The following is a 7275-nucleotide window of genomic DNA, read 5'->3' on the forward strand; positions in this document are numbered from 1 at the left end:
GCAGGACAACTGCAGATATACCAAGTTTTGAAAGTTATGTGCGTTTCAAGTAATTAAAATAGCTTCAACGGTGAAGGAAAACATCCTGAGTAAACCAACATGCCTGAGAGTTCTACACAATGTCCTGAAAGGTGTGTGGAGTCCACCCTTCCGAACTGAGCCAGCGTTAACCCTTTCTCATTGCGGGAAGAGACCCATGCTCTGTAGACCCGGTTGATATGATGATGATGATGAAGATGAATTCATTTCAAATTAATTTTTATTTATAAGAAGGCCAACGTGCATACAACTATCAAAAATGTATGCATACATTTAAGAACAACTAAGCATCCACAGCCGAAGGCCGTACCAGCGATTCTATGTACAACGAATGGTTCCGGCCAACTAAGTACGACCAGGCCCAGGACGAAGAAGGAGAAGATGAAGAAGAAACTAGTAATTACGATTTCCAAAGGCCTACCTAAATTACCTTTTTGCGATCGTTTCCGTTATTCTTATCCAATTACGTCTCGCCCCTATTCTAAACAAATCCTTATCATATAAAGCAACGCTTTCACACAACCGGAGACGATAATATTGGTAACGAAGTGTTGCGAATATGAAAATATGAGCTTAAGGGGAAGTTTTTTCATTTATTTTACCTTACAAGATTGCCCAACTAGTTTTGAGCCCATTCAGGGCTCTTAGTTATGAGACCTTACGACGTCCCTGACGCAGCGGTGAATGCTGTGATTTTAAGTGGAAGGTCGGGTTCGATCCCCAGCTGGGGCAATTAAGGGATCTATAGTTTCTGAATTATCGCTGATGATGGGAGGTTACTTCGGGCGTGGCCAGTTACCACCCTACCGACAAAAACGTGCCTCTAAGCGATTTAGCGTAACGGTAAACCAATTAGAGGTATGGGTTTAATACAACTGCCATACCCCTAGCAGGTCAGTCCGTTACCATCTTAGACCGCATCATCACTGACCATAAGGTTAAATTGCAAGCAAGAATCAACTTGTAGTGGAATAAAAAAACAAACATATTCAAGAAAATTCGTGAAAAAATACTTGAGTAACCGCTTCCTACAAGGTAATTAAATTTAATCACGACAGTTTAAACTCTTATACTTAATGCCAATGCGCCATGCTGCGGTGTCCAATGCGCTTTCTTCTTGGCGTTTAAGTTTGCGTCCTGTCATCGACCACTCACAAGCCTCTTGCTAAAAATCCTGCTACCGCCAATTTAAACCAGTTTGGACTTTAGCAATCGGCTTCCCTGGAATTGCCTCGATTAGACAGTTACAGTTGTCACCAACCCTTCTCTTTCCGCGGGTATCGTACATCGTAATGACAAGGTTGCTTGGATGTACTCGCTTCGGCAGTACATATACTAAAATTGGAACGATACAGAGAAGATTAGCATGGCCCCTGCGCAAGGATGACACGCAAAATCGTGAAGCGTTCCACATTTTTTTTTTTTTTTTGAGACGAATGGCGATAGGTATCTGTGGAGCGTATAGAACAATCTCCACAGATGCTGTGCTTGTGATTGCAGGGCTTATTCCCATTGATAAAATGGTAAGAGAACGTGTCCAGCTGTACAGGGATAGAGAATTTACGCCACTAGAAGTACGGGGCAATGTCCTTACGGAATGTGATAAAGAGTGGTCTGGAGCGGGAAAAGGTGCCTGGACGAGGGAGTTAATTGGGGACCTTAAGAAGTGGCATAACAGGAAGCACGGAGAGGTGGACCGATGGATCACTCAGGCGCTCAGTGGCCACGGTGTGTTCAACACCTACCTTTTCGCAATTGGGAAAGCTCCAACAGAGGAATGCTACTTTTGTGGAGAGGAAGACACCCCAAGACATGCTATTTTTGAATGTCCTGCTTGCACAGACTTGAGATCCGTAGCACAGGGAGCGAGTAGTAATGTAGACTCCCAGAGTCTGATAGCGCGCATGCTCTCCAGTGAAGAGGAATGGCAAAAATATGCACAAATGCTAAGAAACATTATGGTGAGGAGAGAGGAACGAGAAAGAGATGAGAAGGAAAAGAGAGAAAACACTTAAAGAAGGTCGGCATGAAGTAATGCCCAGCAGACCTGGCAGATAGGGGGGGTTGTTTTAGTCCGTGCAAGTCGGACATGCCCTGCCATAAGGCAGAAGTCCGAAGGGATTTTTTCCTCCTCGTTTAAAAAAAAAAAAAAAAAAAAAAAAAAAAGGTTGCTTGGAAGCATCGCTTGCATCTCACACAAGATAGAAAAATGAATTTTAAAATGTAAAATGTAAATTGTTGATATTGGAAAAGAGCGACTGTTGAGTTTCTTGCCGGCTTCTTCTCGGTAGAACCTGCCTTCCGAACCGGTGTTAGAGTTACTACACACACATTTTGAGGGCAGCAGCGTCTTCTGTGCTACTACTACCATCAGCAGCGAGCACCAAAACGTCTGTTCAGCGTAGTGATTATGGGCAGTGGCGTGCATAGAGGGTACGCACAGCGTATGCAGCTAAAATTAAGAAAATCTAGTACGAGTAATAAAAAACTTAAGGATAGGCCTTATAAGAGTTATAAAGAGTATTTATAACTCGTACTGGAGATTTTCTTCAGTTTACATCATCTGCTTACCCTGTGCATACCCTCTATGCACGCCGCTGATTATGAGCAAAACCTTCGGATAGGAGAGGCCTTTAGTCCAGCCTCCTAAAGGCCTCCTATAGGCTATTGATGATGATACTCACCTACTTTGCTAAATATTAATTGGTATATATAAGTGGCAAATATTAATTGGTATATATCGCTCAGCGGGCGATGGAGAGAGCTATGCTGGGAGTGTCTCTACGTGATCAAATCAGAAATGAGGAGATCCGAAGAAGAACTAGAGTTACCGACATAGCTCAGCGAGTCGCGAAGCTGAAGTGGCAATGGGCAGGGCACATAGCTCGGAGAACTGATGGACGTTGGGGTCTTAAGGTGCTGGAGTGGCGACCCCGCACCGGTAAACGCAGCGTAGGTCGGCCCCCAACGAGTTGGACGGATGACATCAGGTGAGTCACCGGGAGCCGCTGGAGGCAAGCGGCCCAGGACCGTGTATTGTGGAACACCCTACAAAAGACCTATGTCCGGCAGTGGACGACGATTGGTTGACATGATGATGATGATGTTGATATATAAGTAACGAATACTTGTCGAATATATATGCACGCTTGAGCTCGTTTAATATACAGCCAGGTATACAATCTGAGGGTAAAGCCAAAGTAATCGACGCTTTTCATTGTTCCAATATGAATAATAAGTGTTTCTAATTACAAAACTGAAAGGTCATGCTTATTTTCTGTTGATTGCCATAGCAGAATTTTAATAAACTATTATTTATTTTCCTCTCAGCATTTAACGCAGGTAATAATCTAAATTAAAAGTTGAGTGAAAAAGTACTACTTACTTTGATGTGGCAACCAAATTCTTATTTAAGTGCGGACAAAAAAGATCTTTCCGAAAAGATTTAAATTCGATAACTATAAAATAAAAATAAAAACGGCGTTATATTTAAATAAGGAACTCATATTCGAGTTATTATCTAAATAATAATTACATACAGGTCTATAAAATTATTTTTTGACAGAAAGTTACTATCATAAATTTCATACTCTCTACATATGGAAGCAAGGAAAGTACCAGTAGTTTTTTACATTTTACTTGGCACCGACTTAACTATGCAGCAAATATTTATTTCTTGCTTTTTAGTTGTAATACAAAGTCGGTTTTTTTTTTCACGTAAAAATAGCCGAATGTCAGCTACTCATAACCTTCAATAAAATATTTCTTTTTTCGAAGCTGGGGCTACAATATTAGAAGACTTCTCCCGGTACTTCAAGATCAGCTCCTTTTTTGTGACGAGCATAAAATGTCTACCCACTTTATACCATTATCGAAACCAGTGTACTTATTATTTCGTAGGTCTGGTGGCCATCCATCATCAGTTTTTCTTAACCAGATGGTGCTCTTCGATTGAAAATGCTTAAGTTACTTTAAGAAATACTCAAATCGCTATCTGTGTCCATATTATATTTCAAGAATACCCTCAATTGCTCCAGGATTCCTTCAAGAGATCTTGACCTTATGAAAATGGGACCATATGTAAGCATACCATCTGAAACAAAAGAAAAATTAAATCGGTTTATAAATGACAGAGTTCTGAGCTAACAAACCTGTGAACCTCGACCTTGTCCGTCCGTCTGGTAAGTCGGTTAAAATAAACATTAGTGCCAATAATGCAGTACAAAAATCTTCAAACCAAAACCAATAAAGTAGTGTCACCCCTTTGGGTTATTTATAGAATGGACACAAATATTAATTAAGAATTTTAAAGAAAATAAATATACAACGGCAATACACACATCGCCATCTAGCCCCAAAGTAAGCATAGCTTCTGTTATGGGTACTAAGATGACTGATGAATATTTTTATAAATAATGTACCTACATCAATTCAAAATCAAAATTCAAAGTTCAAAATTCATTTATTTCAAGTAGGCCAATATAAGCACTTTTGAAACGTCAACTCTGTCTGTTTGTAGTGATTCTACCACCGGTTCGGAAGGCAGATTCTACCAAGAAGAAGCCGGCAAGAAACTCAGCAGTTGCTCTTTTCCAACATCAACAATTTACATTTTGCATTTTAACATTCATTTTTTTATCTTGTGAGAGCTGAAAGCGGAGCCGGATGCTTCCAAGCAACCTTGTCATTAAAAAATTCATCAATTGTATAGTAACCTCGCTGTAATAAATGTGTTTTAACGAATTCTTTAAACTTGTGCATTGGCAGGTCCAAAATCACCTTAGGAATTATATTATAAAAGCGTATACTCAATCCCACAAATGATCCCTGTATCTTACGCAGACGATATGCAGATGACACTAATTTATGACCATTTCTTGTAAGTCAACTGTTTATGTCCACTTTTTGTTTATAAAGACTAATATGTTGTCTTACAAATACTATATTTTTATAAATATATTGACTGATTGATGATTGATATGTTTATAGGTATATTCAATACTTAGAATATACATATAAATACCTAGACAATGAAAAACATTCATGCTAATCACACAAACATTTTCCAGGAGTGGGAATCGAACCCACAGCCAGCTCAGACGGCAGGGTCGGTGAACAAATCGGCCGTCAATGAAGAAATGATGAGATGAATGAAGTTGTACTAAGAATTACATTAGTTGTTTCGGAGCGTCATCACCTTAACAGTCTTAATACAGTTCCTCGCTCCCCATTAGTATCGCCAAATTATCTACGCAGCACACTCCCGACGACAGATGGCACGCACATTAGTAACTTATTGCTTAGGCAGGTGTTGCAAGTATTCTTTAAACTACCTACCGCTGTAAATAAAAAAATAAAAAGATTTAAATAAAATTGTTTGCCGCGAATAATATGACGACCTCTCTGGCGCAACAGTGGGCGCAATGAATTTAAGTAAGAGGTTCTGGGTCCGATTCCCGGCAAATTTGGGAATTTATAATTTCGGAATTTGCACCGGTCTGGTCTGGTGGGAGGCTTTGGCCGTGGCTAGTTACCACCCTATCGACAAAGACGTGCCGCTAAGCGATTTAGTGTTCCGGTGCGTGTAAAAACCAATTAGGGGTATGACCACCATACTCCCTAACAGGATAGCCCGCTACCATCTTAGACTGTATCACCACTTACGACCAGGTGAGATTGCAGACCAAGGCTAACTTATAGTGGAATAAAAAAAATCACTAATCTCAGTACAGTTAGTTTACCCTACTAAATTAAATCTATAAACACTCCCTATTGATCTCACCCTATAATTCACATATTTAAAAACTTCTTTAAAAAACCGGTACAATATGGCTACAGACTTAAGAATATACAGAGTCCGTGTATATGACTAATATTGAAGCATTAAAAAACATTACACTTTAGAGTTGTTTCTCGAACAAACGGTTAGTCTATTTATATGATTTAGCAGTAGAAAGTAATTATTTCACATCGAATGTCCAAACGTTCACTATAAATTGGGAAAATGAGAAAAAGTTTGCGAGCTAGCAACATTCCACGGGTGTAAACTAAGACGTTCGCGGGGCGTTATAACTTTTTTTTGGACACAATGCACTGCACGCAATAATAGCTGAATTAGGATTCTGTATATTCTTAATTCTGTGAATATGGCCATACGGGAGCACTGTAACATAATGCAAGCAGGTGTTAGGAGCAAGTACTCGCATTATTTTGGTTGAAACATAATTTATTTTCGTTTGCTGGTTAATTTACCAATCTCATTACAGTTCCTTACTCCAACAGAATTCATTTCGTGCACGTTCTCCATTCTTGCCTTAATATCTTAGCACACTTAAGCACAGCCTTAAGAGACCGCAGATGGTTTGAACATTAGTAAAACTTACGGTACTATTAAGAGTAAGTGTTATTTGAATTAAGAACATACATAATTCTCATTCAGCCATTATTATATACAGTGCATTGTATCCAAAAACTGTGAAAACGAAACCGCGCACGTCTCACATGACACCTGCGGAATTTTCCCATTTTATGGTGAACGTTTAGAAATTTAAAGGTAAAATAAACACTGTGAAATGCTAAATGGTATTATGTAACTAACCGTTTGTTCGGGAAACCAATCTAAAGTGGATTGAATTTGTAAGCTTTGCAATATTAGTCGTGTACACGGTTACTGTACGTTCTTAAGTCTGCGGGTAAAATCATAGTTTTCTGAAACATGCGCGGAAAAATTTAAATGACTAAAGAATGTTATTAAACTATTACAGATTTTGAACTTAATTATTAACGCGGGTGATAATCTCAATGAAAATCTGAGTGAACAAAAAACTATTTACAAATTACCATTCATATTATTCATATACAACATAATATATTAGCGCATCTTGGAAGTAATACTACTTAGTATACCTTCAACGCAAATGGCATATAACTCTGATGCCTGTGCCTGCTCCACAACGCTGTATATCTATTTCTATTACAAATAAAATATAAGTGCAAAATATTACATTAGTGAGAGTAAGTAGGTATTATTCAGATAAAAAAATAGTTTTCCCAAAACATGCGCGAAAATATTAAAAAAAAAACATTCTCAATGAACAGAGTATTTATACAAATTAAAAACCTATTTAGGAATTTTCGGAATAATACCACTGTTAATGTTTAAATTAAATTTTCGAACAAGACCTGCGTCAACCATGTTGTTTGAAAATCCTTTTTGTCTTCAACGGACTGTCGCTA

General features: G+C 38.7%; 1 non-coding gene across 1 annotated transcript; it reads left to right on the forward strand.

The window, feature by feature from the left end:
- The first annotated feature begins 1350 nt into the window (after positions 1 to 1350).
- On the forward strand, positions 1351 to 1457 carry LOC120631820. Its single transcript, XR_005659068.1, has one exon. It is a non-coding gene; the product is annotated as a U6 spliceosomal RNA (small nuclear RNA).
- Positions 1458 to 7275: the final 5818 nt, after the last annotated feature.

This window comes from Pararge aegeria, chromosome 18, assembly GCF_905163445.1.
Source record: "Pararge aegeria chromosome 18, ilParAegt1.1, whole genome shotgun sequence".
In the NCBI taxonomy this organism is placed as follows: Eukaryota; Metazoa; Arthropoda; class Insecta; order Lepidoptera; family Nymphalidae; genus Pararge; species Pararge aegeria.